The 13,944-nt window shown below is 49.9% G+C and overlaps 1 protein-coding gene across 3 annotated transcripts in view; it reads left to right on the plus strand.

Annotated features, from left to right (window-relative positions):
• The window catches only part of RAI1 (retinoic acid induced 1), a 127,757-nt gene that overhangs the window by 12,504 nt on the left and 101,309 nt on the right, over positions 1 to 13,944 (plus strand). The window contains exon 1 of one of the 3 annotated variants that reach the window (XM_072982473.2): positions 10,254 to 10,515. The exons of the other annotated variants lie outside the window; for them this stretch is intronic. The gene's annotated coding sequence lies outside the window, so the exon portion shown is untranslated. Of the gene's footprint in view, positions 1 to 10,253; positions 10,516 to 13,944 lie in introns of those variants that run through there. 3 annotated transcript variants of the gene reach the window in all.

Genomic DNA, 13,944 nt, shown 5'->3' on the forward strand with positions numbered 1-13,944 from the left:
GCTCTCTTTTCGGGAGCGCTTAGGAGACTCTGTGCTCGTCTCACGCGAATCGCAGAGTTGTTGAGCCAGAAGGGGCCTCAAAGATCATCCGACTCTTAGCTGGGGCCGGAAATCCCTAGCTAAAGCAACCCCCCAAACAACAGCAACAACCTCTTAACAAAGAAGGTTCCACAACACCCCGAGGCTTTCTATTCCACTTTCCTACACGTCTTACCATCTGGAAGTTCTTTCTAATACTTAGCCAACCTCTCCTGTCTCGTAATTTGCGCCTGGGTGATGCAAATCGAGTCCTGCCCTCTGGAACAGCAAGGAGACAACTTTGCCACATCTGCCGTGGGGCCGTCCTCCAGACAGCTGCGGAGCAGTTTCGTCTCACCTTGCACAGACACTCGGCCACCGTGGAACGGTTTGGCGAAAGCTGCTGTCGGTGGAGGCCGACCCCTGGCCTTGACGCCGTGGTCGCCCGTGTCCTTGAGCCCTGCCTGTCCTTGAAAAGGAACCGTCCCTGATCACACAGAGAGTTACCGATGAGCAAATATACATCATGCGTCACCTGTAATGAACAGAGCGGGTCGTAGGTGGGCTGATCCTGCAGCTGCAGTGTCGAAGGAATAATGTTCCTAATAATACTCCTGCATGCATTCGTTGGCTGCCTTTGTTTTGCACAGAGGTAAGAGTTATGCTTAACGTGGATTAGCCCTAACCCGTGGGCTGATGGTATGCTTCCAGCTATTCGTAGACTTACTTTTCTGTTGTGTTTGCTTCTGAAACAATAGCGCTGCGTTTGTAGGCCCTTGAAACCTACCAGGAGCATTAGAGAGGGTAACAGGATTTTTCCATCAACCTACGGATGGCCTTCTTGGGAAACGTGAGGCATTGGTGTTTGTCGTTCACGGAACCTAGAGAGAGAGGGGTGTGTGTGTAGGACCTAAGCCGGGAAATTGTGTGTCCCTTGTATAGCCATATCTGGGAACAGATATCAACTTTAGTGAGACAGGATGGTTGTGAATCGGGACAGGAGGATCTTGGCGTTTTCCATCCTCAGCTGTGCTAGTGACCTAAAGACCCAGGGACCCATCTTGGTCTCGCCACCTGAACAACCACCACTGGGTCTGTTTTTAATGTTGTGTCTCTGAGGTCATGGTGGTCTTCTTCTCGGGTACAGGGTGCTCTTTTCTCTTCATGATTTCCGATTTTTCCTGCAAAGGAAAGGATATTCTTGACGGAAAGGGGTTCTTTGTTTTCACAGGGAGTTCCCCACACGTTTCGTGACACGGCCAAGCCCAACCACAAAGAAGTTCTTTGTCCAGAAGGTGGGCCTAAGCTCTGGCTCACACGGCTAGGTGTTGCCTCTACTCTTTGGAGTAACATTCTGGAACCAAGACGTTTAGGTGTGTCCCACAGATGAGGCATCTCAAATTGTGATGGGAAGATGTGAAGGATCCGTCCTCTTTCTTGCCTGAAAGCTGGGATCATCTAGAAAGCCCAGCCCTCCTATAAGGCTAGGATGAAGGGCAAAGGGATCGGTCCTTGATCCGGCGATATTTCTAACCGGACCCAGACGTGAGATCGAAGCGCTGGACTTTGCCTTCCTGTCTTGCATGTCTGACTCTCTCCCTCCTTTGGGGGTTTCCCCTGCATCAAAGCTTCCTTCCCGTTCTTATGCTAATGAGGTGCATTAATGCTTAATGACTGTGAACAGGGCTGGTTAATTGCACCTATCTGTGCAGGAGGCACGTTGACGTGTAAGAGCGAACGGCCGTGCGAAAGCAGCTGCATGCCCTCCTGGACGTTCTTAATTACATAGAAAACTAATGTGATCTAAACCGCCAGGACAGCGATTAGCTGAATGAGGCAGGTGGCGTGCCGGCGATGAGAGCTCGGGAGCTTTGTGGGGTGCCGGGAGGGGGGGGGGCGATGCGTCGCCAAAGGAAGGAGAGACCAGATTCCAAGGCAAAACACACACACACGCACCCCTCCAAAGAGGAGAAAGTAGCAAGGCCTGCTCTTCTGCGGCTTTGGTGTCGGGTGGGGACAGGGCTCAGCGCAGCAGATTAATTTAATTAATTTATTGCTGTTAGTTTGGCAGAAGCATTATCCGCCGTCTGGCGTGGAATACTGAGCAGGTCCATTAAGGCTCCGCCAGTAAATCTGTTGCAGGAACGCCACGAGACACAAGGCTCCCCCACTTTCTGCAACGTTATCTCCCTCCAGCGCCCGTTTGAACGTGGCTGATTGTCTGAGCTGCAAGGGGGTTCCTCCCCGCTTCCCCTTCTCTCTCTCTGTTGTGCAAAGGCAACGCCAGCCCTGTTGGGCAGCCACCCACCTTTTAAGAAGGCCTCTGCTGCTCCCTGCCTCTCCCCCCCTCCATTGCAGGCTGGAAGGGGCACCCGAGTTCCTCTCCGCTCAGCTGGGGCAAGTGGGCTCCGGCACCGGGAAGCCCTCCAAATGCAAAGGAGGAGAATAAGTCGGGGGTGGTGGTGGGGGGTGGCGACGGTGGTGGGATGTAATGCAGGTATGAAGCTACCTGTCACGATCAGCCATCTGCTGCTAATTAATGATGCTCACTAGCCTGCAGTTATTTGGCTTTGATGCGACAGAAAAGGGAACCTGATTTCATCGTCTGGGAAAAAGGGAGAGAGAAAAACGCGCACACAGAGAGAGACAGAGGAACCGACCCTTTTGTGGGATGAATGAATGGACACCTGTGCTATTAATGGCCACTTACAAACCATCCAAAAGGAGGACATGTCTCATCAGAGAGAGAGAGAGAGAGTATTCATTTGCATAGAATTATCAAATTCTGAACAATTTTGATAATTGAAGTGGGAAATGGATCCTCTGGAGGATGGCCCTCTCTAACAATGTGGCCACCATAACTTGCATCTGTGTTGTGGAGGGTGATGTAAACATAAGGAGAACGCCTAGCCCTTCAAAAATCAAAGCAAGAAGCTCGTTCCCCATCAAAGCGGTCTACTGCTTTATTTCCCTCTTTTGACTTTCACTTGTGCCCCGTTTAAGATTGTCAGCCTTGGCAAGGGTCGGACTCCCCAGCAGCCGAGCTTTTCTGGAACAGAGGGAAGCTGGCCTTCTGCCCAAGTGGGCGTGAAGCCAGCCCGGGAAGGCTCCGAAGGGCAAGAGGCTGGTGGGTCATCATTCAGACCAGGACAGGGTCAGGATCCAAGACCGGGCATCAGGAAAAGGGAGAAAGAAGGTCAGACGCGAGTAACAAAAGCCTAGGAAGCTGCCTTGTGCTCGGATCAAACCACGGGTCCATCTAGCCAGGTATGGTTGACACTGACGGACAGCAATTTTCTGGAGTTCCTGGGAAATTTCCTTGGGAACTCTTCCTGGGGATTGAACCCTGCACCATCTCCAGGCAAAGCAGAGTCTCTACTACTGATCTACAGACCTTCTCCTGCACACATTTGATCCATCTAATTCACCAGTGTTTTATATCACTTCCAGACATGAACTAGGAAGTGATGTGCTTATCTGTCTCAGGAGTTCCTGCCTCTGAACTCACGTTTTAGAACTCTGTTTCTTATTCTCTTCTGATAGACCACAGATGCTGCCGAAATCCACAGCAGCTTGAGGACATGGAAGAACATCATAAATTTAATTGGGAAGGATCTGTGCTTTTAAGTTTTTCCGGTTTGGCTTCCATGAGCTTTCGATGGCTTTGCCAATGACTAGAGGCCAACCAGCAAGGGAACCTTAAGGCCAACCAGTAAGGGAAACAATCAGTATTGGTTCCAGGCTAACAAGGGAGCTCTACCATCCATCAGGCATAATTTCCTACTATTTTATATAGGGAATAAAAAAATATCTGCAGCCAGACACCTAAACGACTGAGCAAGTCCTTGATGTATGATAGTCCTTCCCTGTTGCCTAAAGTATTAAAACCTGGGAGGATTCGACCATCTCCTGTAGATCAGCCCTGAGCGAAAGCACATGGGCAGCAAAAAGTCATCATCAGCCCATCTGGCTGCCCAAGCGAGCCAGAGACAGCCAATAGCCATCAATTACAGAGGTATCGATCAGCTATCAAGGTTTACAGAAACCAGGGCTGACAATCGATCGTGAAATATTTTCTGGCTGGAGTCCACAAGGTGCTGTTCTTTGTTCCTCTTGTTTGGATGGCCATGGGAACCTGCCCGGCAACCTTTCTCTGCCCCTGTGGGACAGGAAAGCCGCAGAGATGAAGGCCGTTCGTTCCCTCCGGCCCCTTGCGATCCGTGAGCCGTCCCTTTTCTTATTTTTAACATCTGGGCCTGCCCGGCACATTTCAGGGAAAGCTCAAGACACTGCCGTGTGTGTTGCTCTTGGATAGAGCGAGAGCCACACACGTCGAAGGGGTAAACATTCTTTGTGGCTGCAAAGGGAAGGCGTTTTGACTTTGCCTGGAAATTAAAGGACAGACATCCTCCAGAAAACCAACCGATCACAACAGTGTTAAGCCGGGTCTCTAACCATCCTTGTCAACTCTCTCTCTCTCTCTCTCTCTCTGTCTCTCTCTTTCTTCCCCTCTTTTCCTAAGACGATTCCCAACCTTTTGTCACACCCTGATGTGACCAAGAAACAGAGTTAGAGCACGGCTTCCTAGGAGGGACCAGATGCATCTCCAAAACTGGGTTCGCGATGAGCATAGAAGGAGACCTCACGCTTATCCCTAGGCGACTTGGTGCTCCCTAAAAGCAGCTTTCTGGTCTGCAGTGCATCGTTATGCTCTGTCCACCAAAAGAGGCTATGCACCTCCTAAGCTCTTCCTAACTGAGCATCTCTACTCCCAGGTATACCCTCCACACCTTTTGCTGGTCTGACAGGCAGTTTGCGAGTTGGTTCTTACTGTGAAAGCCACAACTGGCACTACGAAGGGGACGGATGCGCTCCCAAAATGCCTTCTCGTGGCTGAATCTCGTGGCCGAATCTTCTTGACTGGCCTTTCCTTGCACACACTGCCAACCGGCTAAAGGGTGTAAAATTTTATTGGCCCAAACCCTTGGCTTACAAAGGGGGAGTATTAATACAGTTCACGATAGAGAGATACTGAGCTGAAAGTAGCTTTATGAAAGCTTTACAGTAAAACTGGGAGTAAATGTACAGATTCCCTCGAGACTGAACGGCAGACCTGTACATGAAAAAGCCTCCCAGTCTCTTTTGCTTCTAAAACTGGCTCCCCCACCGCAAAAACAACCCTCCGAAAAGCCTCCATTTTCCTCACAAGCTGTTCTTCTCAGCTCTACCAAGCCCCCGAACCACACAGATCGAGAGGCAGACTCTAAAGGTTTTCCAAATTAAATCAATTCTTCTCTATCTTGGCCTCATCCCTCCTCCATCCGTCTCTCCTCCTCTCTCCTCATCATCCCCATCCGCCTGTCTCTCCCGTCCCCAGCTAATGACTTCTAAGCACACTGACATTTCCACAGAGGGCTTGCCTCGCACAGAGCGCCCGACATGCCAATACACCAGTTGGCCGCAAACCCTGGCGGATCCTAGCAGAAGGTTTCCCATCGGAGCGAGCTCTCCGAGGTGAATCTCTAGTGCTTCCTTTTAATGGTTGCACGGATTCATCAAGGCTTTCCGGAAGGGATTCATTTTGCTCTTCCAGGGCTCATTAAGGATCTTGGGACTTGCTCCTTCGCACCGCCGATATGCACCATTTTTGCAAACAGTTCCCCTTAGGTACTGCGTTTTCCTGGGGAGTAGCGTTCTTCCACCGATTCTTACCTATGACCTTTCCCTTAAGAAATTCAATACGGCGACATCTCTTTTTTTTTTTTTGTCTAGGGGATCATGCTGCAAAATTCGGTGAAGTGTGAACGCTGAACGGTGCGAACCGCGTTCGACGTCGCGAATTTGTTCAAAAGGTGCAAATTCCAGAAATTGTTTCGAAATCGGAGCTAAATGGAGTTGCCCTTGCTGTTGTCTGTTCAGGGTCTGCCTAGGCCAGTCTTGTGTGAAACGTGCACGTCAGCCTCAGAATCCAGCTTCCAGACTAGACACGATGTGGGACTGTTTCCACGGCTGGCATCGCATGCACTATGGCAGAAGTAGGGGCGGGTGGGTAGGGCATCGTTTATGTCTATAATTCTTTGCTATCCTTCTAAGTAGTACTTAAGGGAATGGAACAGACTGAGATTTGTGAAAACGAACATACAAAAAGGAGATGCAGAGTTTTTTTTAAAATGTTCTTAGCTTTGGTCGATAGATCATAGTAATAATTATGTGCCATCAAATCAATTCTGAAGTATGGTGACCCTTTCCAGATTTTTCTTTGGATAGAGTACTCAGAAGTGGTTGAACGCTCCCTTCTTCTGGGGTCACCCTGGGACCATCATGCAGCTTGCCCAATGCCTGGGTAGCCTTGGGCAAGCTGCATGAGGGTCCCCGGGTGGAATCGAACCCCTGATCAATGGCTCTGTTGCCAGAGACCTAACTCACAGAGTTATTCCATCACTGTATCCAGAGTTTAGAAAAGGCATTTTTTTGGACTACAGTGCCCAGAATTCCCCACCGCCTTTGTGAGCTTGGGATTCTGGGGAGCAGCGGTTTCAAAATGGAATGTTTCCGAGCTTCATTCTGGAGATCATAAACCGTGGATGCGCCACAAAGGAGAACACTTACCGTGTGGGTTTCCTACATGGGCACGTGACTGTGGCTTGCTTGAAATAGGAATACGGGGCCAGAGATAACCTTAGTCTGAGCCTGACGGGGTCTTGCTCCATTCATAATCTGGGTTTGACGCTGTGCGCATCCACAAAGCTCCCTTCAATGGATTATCTCCTGCTGTTGCTGTGATATTATGTGGAATAAGCCCCATATATATTATGCATCATAAAAATGGGGGTGTAGATGTAGCAAAAGAGCAGTGATAATAATTTTGGCCCTCTCTTTATTAATATTATTATTTTTCTGTTTCCTACTCTTGGTAATCCCTTGGTGTTGGCTTCTATTCTAACTGCTCGTGCCCACGTGATTCCTTATTAGGTGGGAGCTCGACTCTGGCCGATCGGAATATAACCATGCCTCCTGATTAAAATTCATGCATCTTTTCATCCTCTTGCCTCCTCCTGTACGGAATCTGCATGCGGGTGGGGTGGAGCAAGGGGGAATAGACCCTTCCCGGAAAGGACGAGCCATCTGGTGACGCTTCTTGGCGGCTCCGTACAGATGCCACGGAAGGCGGCATATGGAGACTCGCCCAACCGCTAGACACGCAGACACGGCGGTGGCAGCTCCGTCCCGCTGGTTTCATTTAGCCTGTCGTGGACGTGACATTTTTGCTGGGCCCCCCGGGGCTGCTTGTACGAGGAAGGATCTCTCGGATGTGTGGCCGTGTGTGTCCCCTGCTCGGCCAACGCAGGCTTCTCGAGGCAGGCAGGTTATTCTGGAGGCCAAATTCAGGTGGCCGGTTGCTCCCTAGGTGCTTCAGGCCATTGAGATGCACCTGGCAACCAGGTAGTTGAATAGGTGGAATCTCATCAACGGGAGGGCCCAGTTGTGAAAACCCTCGGCTAGCTCCTGCAAATGCAGCCTCTTTCCCTTCATTCCAGGAAGGGCCAAGTCAGGGCTTGAGCACCCACTCGTCAATACTTCTGGAACACTTAAAATACATGCGTGTGCACGCACGCGCGCACACTTCTCCCACATGAGGATCAAGCTGCCTCAGACGGTGCTGGTGCATCAAAGGCTCTTCTGAAGATGGAGTCAGAGAGAAAGAGAGAAAACCTTTCCCATCTTCCCCCCCCCTTTGTTGCTAAGCAACAAAAGACTTTGGGGAGAGGCCTGGCCTAGATATGGGGTCAGCCCTGGTAACTTAAAGGAAATGTATAGAAACTGTTTTGTTTTGATTGGGTTTCGTCTTTTTTCCCCCCTCCCTCGTCAATTTCTTTGCCTGCCTTCCTCAGAGGAATTAAGGCTGGAGGCAGGAGATCCGTGTTATTCTTCTTGCTTCCCCCCCCCATCTTTCTCCCTCAGAGAGTTTAAGCCGGGTACCAAGGAGGAAACGATGCTGGCCATCTGGATACTGACCTCCCCCCTCACCTTTGCTACTGTTGGAAGAGGTTGGGTTAGGGTTTGGGTTGAGTCCGAAAAACCTGTTTGACCAAAAGCCAACGGGGCAGGTGGGTGGGTGTCTGTGGAGAAAGACACACAGAGAGAGAGAGATGGCCGAAGGGAAATAAAAACACAACACTGGAATCTCCTTGAAGGCACTTCACCAAACTCTTTCTTCTACTATAACTCTCCACCCCATCACCGAGCAGTGGTCCAAGCATCTTCTGGCCCTCAACCTCTCTGTCTTTGAAAGTGTTCTGTGCCTATCAATGTCACTTAGATCTGAAGGGTCCTGTTCCCCCCCACACACACACACACTTAACATTGGAAATGCTAGCTGCGGGGGCCTTGTGTAAGTTTCCTTCTCTGCAGTTCTGAGATTATCATCATCTTAGAAGGGACTGTATGGGTCCATCAGTCCAGCCCAAGTCAAGGAGGAACTGTGGGGAACTGAACTCTCAACTTTGTCCTGATCATCTCTGTCTTGGTGCTTTTGCCACCTGATTTCCTCCGGATCCCCTCTGTTCCCTGACTCGGGGTCAAATTAGACATTACATTATGGGATATGTGCCATTGCAGCATCCTTGATTGTTGTTGTTGTTTAATTGTTAAGTTGTGTCCGACTCTTCGTGACCCCCATGGATCGGAGCATGCCAGGCCCTCCTGTCTTCCACTGCCTCCTGGAGTTGGGTCAAATTCATGTTGGTCCCTTCGATGACACTGTCCAGCCATCTCATCCTCTGTCTGATTAATGAGCATTTATTGTGTTTCTATCCTGCTTTTCCTTCAGTGAGCCCAAGGAATCATACGGAGCTCTTATCCCCTCTCTCCTCCTTCATCCTCACGACAACTACTCAATAATTTTCAAAAGGGATAAGAATCTATGTTTCCAACGCTCCAATCCTGCACTATACTTGGCTCCAAGCTGTTTCCAAAATGGAACAATAGCTCCTGATTCATATAGTGCACATATAATAATAGGCTTAAGTTACAGGACTTCAGATTTTGGTTGAACATCAGGAAAAACTTCCTAACTGTTGGAGCAGTACAAAAATAGAACCCATGAGCGCTTCCACGCTGGAGGCCTTCAAGAAGAAGCTAGACAACCATCTGCCCAACATCCTTTGATTGAGATTCCTGCCTTGAGCAGGAGATTGGACTTGATGGCTTTACAGGCTCCTTCCATTATTCTATCATTCTGTGTCATGGAGAACTACCTAGCTGTATTCAGTGAGCTGGGGGGTCAGAGGTTGGCAGTTCGATTCCCCACTGTGCCTCCCAAAAGAGGAGCCAGTCTGGGTGGCCTTTGGCAAGCGGCACAGTCCCGGGGATGCTCCCAAAAGAAGGGAATGGGAAATTTATTTATTTATTTGTTAGATTTATATATAGCCTATCTAGAATGGGTGGACAGTTTACATATAAGATTTTAAAAAAAATAAACTAAGAAAACCACTTGAAAACTCTGGAAAGGTTCCCCATAAGTCAGAAATGAATTGGCGGCACATGATTATTTCTATTATTATGCCATGGCGAAGGAGGCGTCTAATAATAGGCAACAGTTTTTTTTTTAAGGCGGTGGCGTTCACCTCTGAAGCTCTGCCTGGAAAAAAAAAAAACAACCTTCCAGAATTCAGCCTCTTCTACCGCTTTGAGCCCAACCAGCTTGACCCCGGAGGGCCACCTACACACGGAGGAGAGTCCTCCTTCAGCAAGGTCACTGCTAATGTGTGTGTGTGTGTGTGTGTGTGTGTGTGTGTGTGTGTGTGTGTGTGTGTGTGAAGGGGGGGGAGAGAATGCCTAGGAGATGGAAGGATTTTGGGGGGGGGAGAAATACCCAGGGGTACACCAGCCAAGAGAGGCAACGCTTCCCCACCCCCCACCCCCAATTTCTTGAAATTGGCTGGTTCCTTGATGAGGTTGGAAATGACACAGCCTGCGCTCGGACGCCTGGGGCCGTTTAGCTTCAGTACATCACGGCTAAACAGAAGGTGGCTTCTGCCCGCGGACGACTGCTTCTGGAGCTTTATGGCTGTCATTGCTGGTGTGTAAAAAAAAAAGAAAAAAGAAAAACCCTTGCCTGTTTCTCCCCTCCAATTGCTTCTCTTTATCTCTCTGCCTCCCCCCACACCAGGCCCCCCCTCTCCCTGCTCCCTGATGGGCCTTCCTTCTTCTTTTGATGGATCCAATCCTCTCTCGGCTGTGGGCTTGCATTCGTAGCTCCTTGCTAATTGCTCAGCGCACCGTGCTCGGAATGAAAGAGGCAGATCCCTCACACTGGGCTGTCGAGAGAGAGGCGACCGGCATTCAGCCCACCCTCCTCCCTGCACAGAAGAAAACAGATTAAAAATAAAGCACCCCCTTTCGAGAGATGATTGATGCCAGATCTGTCATTCCAGATTCTTCAGCGTCGGGTGCCGAAGCAAGGAGAGGAGAGAGGGAGACGACGCTGTTGCATTTGTGCGTGTGTTTAAAGTCCTCCATGCCGTCTTTTATGGTCTTTCTAAATGACTTCTCTGTGTGTTGGTGTTTCCTTGTATGGGGGGCTTCGTTCTTTAGCTTGAGATGCTTGCCGCTGTGCTGTTGTTGCGGGAGATACGGGTCTGTTCTGCCGATACGGTGTTTTCCTTGTGAGGCTGGCATGTTTTCGCAGCCTTTAGAGTGCAATATATATATATATATATTTGTGCTGCAGAAATGTAACGATCCGGCTTATTTATTGCAACCTCTCTTCAGTCCATCGCCTCCACATGAGCTCACACCGATTTTTCAGGATTGGCAGTAACTGTAAAATCAAGTAAAATTAAAATGGGGGGAGGGAAAGAGAGAGCAGAAAATCAAATGCAGTGTAAAATGGGCATAAAAGCCCAGGAATAGAGAATTGTGCAGTGCGGTCCTGTAATTTCTGCTCAGACCTAAGCCCTGTCAATGTTAGAGGGATTTACTTCCATTGAAGGGTAACGTCTCCTAGATCAGTGGTTTCTCAACCGTGGCTCCCCCAGATGTTCTTGGACTGTAACTCCCAGAAACCCCGATGAAGGCTTCTGGGAGTTGTAGTCCAAGAACATCTGGGGACCCAAGGTTGGGAATCATTGTCTGAGATCAAGTGGCCTCACCTCATGATGGAAGGGGCCACACGAACTCCCTCCTCTTGCCTCCCTTCCTCTGATCATCATCGGAAAATCTCAAAGATAGATTAGAACCCAGTTTAGGAGAAAGCCTAATGGAGGACAAGCTTAGTTCTGCGTCTTTCTTATAAAAAACAAGAGCCGATTGGATCCTGCCAAAGCATCCTCCAGTCAAAGCATATGAATGAATATTCACAGCTCTTTCCTCCCTCCCCCCGAAGCAAAGGTCCCTATAACCAGTAGGCTTTCTTGTTATGGAGCTGTGCTGCAAGAAATTTCTGGCTGGAGATTCCTGTAAATCATCCAAGATAAAGCTGTCCACCTGGACTCCCCAGTAGATGGAATCAGTCACGGCTTGGTTAGATGTTGTGACCGCCAAGTCATTTTCAACTTCATGGGATCCTGAAGAGGGTTTCCAGGGTACGTGTGAGATGTCCAAAGAGCGGTTGGCTGTTGCTACCCAAGCAGCAGGTTTTGATGGCTGAGCCAGGATTTGAACTCACATCTCCTGAGAGTCTCCTAGCGCTCTGTCTACTAGTAAGCGTGGTTCCCAACCTCCTTGGGCTGCAACACCCGGAAAGCCCAGCCAGCACATCTGGATACTGAAGCCTTCTGGGAAGTCCAGTCCAAGAACATTTGGGTCAGACCAATGCTACCCCTTACTGGCTTTTGATGTTAGAGGGTGAGGGATAGTAAGTTCCTTGATGATGACGATGATATACCGTTGAGTGTTACTACTGCATTTAAGAAGGAGGATGGGAACAAAGCCAGAGTTAATTAACCATGACTCCATTTAAAAGGGCCTGGGTTCCACCAACCGTTGGTTGATGCTCCATTGGTCATCTTTCACCACCACCACCCCCAGTATCCATGCCCAAGATGACTCCTGACGTAAAACCTCCACAGTCGTTTTGTTTATTGGCTACCCAAGGCAAGGCAATGACCCCTACAAGTTGTTCTCATGGGAAGACGCTGCCTTGTGTTGTATGGTTGTGTTTATTACTCCTAAACTTCCATTGAGGAAACTGAAGCCAGTAGATGCCAGGATGCGGGCAAGGGAAGAGAAGGGGGTAAGGGAGGCAGGATGTGGGTCTCTCCTGTGGTCTGCTCTGTGCTCTTCTCAGCTAGTTTGCTCGTAGCAGATGGGGTGGAAGATGCGGTCCCTTTCTCGCTGCAGAAGATGGGCTTGTCAATCCTGCCGGTTTCTGTACGTGGAATGGAGGTGGGGGGGGCCCACAGCGCCCTTCGCCTCGGGCAAGGAAGTGCCTTGGGCCAGCTTTGAAACAGAGAGACAGCGAAGACTCTCAAATGGCGACCGTCTGTGCCAACCAGTGGCCCATCAGCTGCCAGCGATTGGTAGGAAAGAGGAGAAGAAAAAAAGACGGAAAAGTCAAAATCAATGAGAATTAAAAAGCATTTCCAGGTTGGAGGCCTTTTTTTTGTTTTTTTGTTTTTGTTCCAAAGCCACTCCTGCGTCTGTCAAAGGAGAAGAGGAAAAGTGGAACCGCCGCTATTGCTGATGTTTGACGGCCCCGGGCGTTGGCAAGCGGCCAGCGATGTCCACGCCAGGCTGAAGTTAAAACCCATCGCATTCGCTCCTGATGCCCAAGACGGAACAGATGGCGAGGCACCGAGGAGCACAAAAGGCCCGGTTGTCATGACAAAAGTCTCGGCGTAAAGCAGAAACAGTGGAGGAGGAGAGGTGGGTGGCCGCATGCCGGGTCGGTGGCACCTGAGCCAGGAGGTCGGTGGTCTCTGTGCCACCCCCTCCCAACCCACACCCACACCCCGCTCAGCCCCCTCTCGCTCCTTGTGGACCCACGATGAAATGACGCTTGGAAGCTGCCAAGAGCAGCAATCGCAATCCTGCCTCCCTGCGGTTTTCTGAAAAATTAGCCGATGTCTCTGATGATTCCGTGGCAGCTCCAAGACATGCTGTAAAGGGAGTTTCTCAGAGGTGTGCATGTCTGGATGCGTCGGTGGGGTGTGAATCTCACACATCAGTCTTGTTGCTTAAGCTGCTGGAAGCACCTGAGGGCAGAAGGGAAGGACGGCCGTTCCCAGAAGTCATCAGAAGGAGGGCCGTTTCATTTGTATATGTTAATTTATTTAAATCGGAGCCGATTCAAAACAGTCTCGTGCACAGGAGACGGCCATTTACCAATCAGCATTATTCCGTGTCATTGCCTCTCCTCGTTGACTCTCATGGGACATTAACGTGTCTCGTCAAGTTGGAATCCCAGAGTCCAATCAACGGAGGGTAAAGGATTTATTGAGTATTCCGAATTACCCCTGCCTTGAAAAAGCCAGATTGCCCACCTTGTCTGCAGCTCTAGGTGAGGATCATTCAGTGAAGCTGAATAGTACAAAGCTGGGGGGCGATGGGACAAAGAGCCCCCCCTTCATGAAGCCCATCGTTAAGCAGAGAACTTGGGAATGGGACCCGAAATGGGACAGTAGCACCCCGAATTCTGAGCATGGCCTAAAGGGAGACCGTTCTCGGTGCTGTTCTGGGAAAACGTCACCACTCCCAGGCTCTGTGTTGGAAGAATGTATGACCGTTGAGCAATGGCTCTGTGTGTGTGTGTGTGTGTGTGTGTGTGTGTGTGTGTGTGAGAGAGAGAGAGAGAGAGAGAGAGAGAGAGAGAGATGACTGGGGCCATCGCTCTCACCCTGGCATGCGAGCAAGCCGCACGCTGTGGGACACTTCCGTGCCCTCTTCGCTGTGCGCAGTGGCATGACATAAGCACCCGTGGCAGGT

Source organism: Pogona vitticeps, chromosome 13 (genome assembly GCF_051106095.1).
Source record: "Pogona vitticeps strain Pit_001003342236 chromosome 13, PviZW2.1, whole genome shotgun sequence".
NCBI lineage: Eukaryota > Metazoa > Chordata > Lepidosauria > Squamata > Agamidae > Pogona > Pogona vitticeps.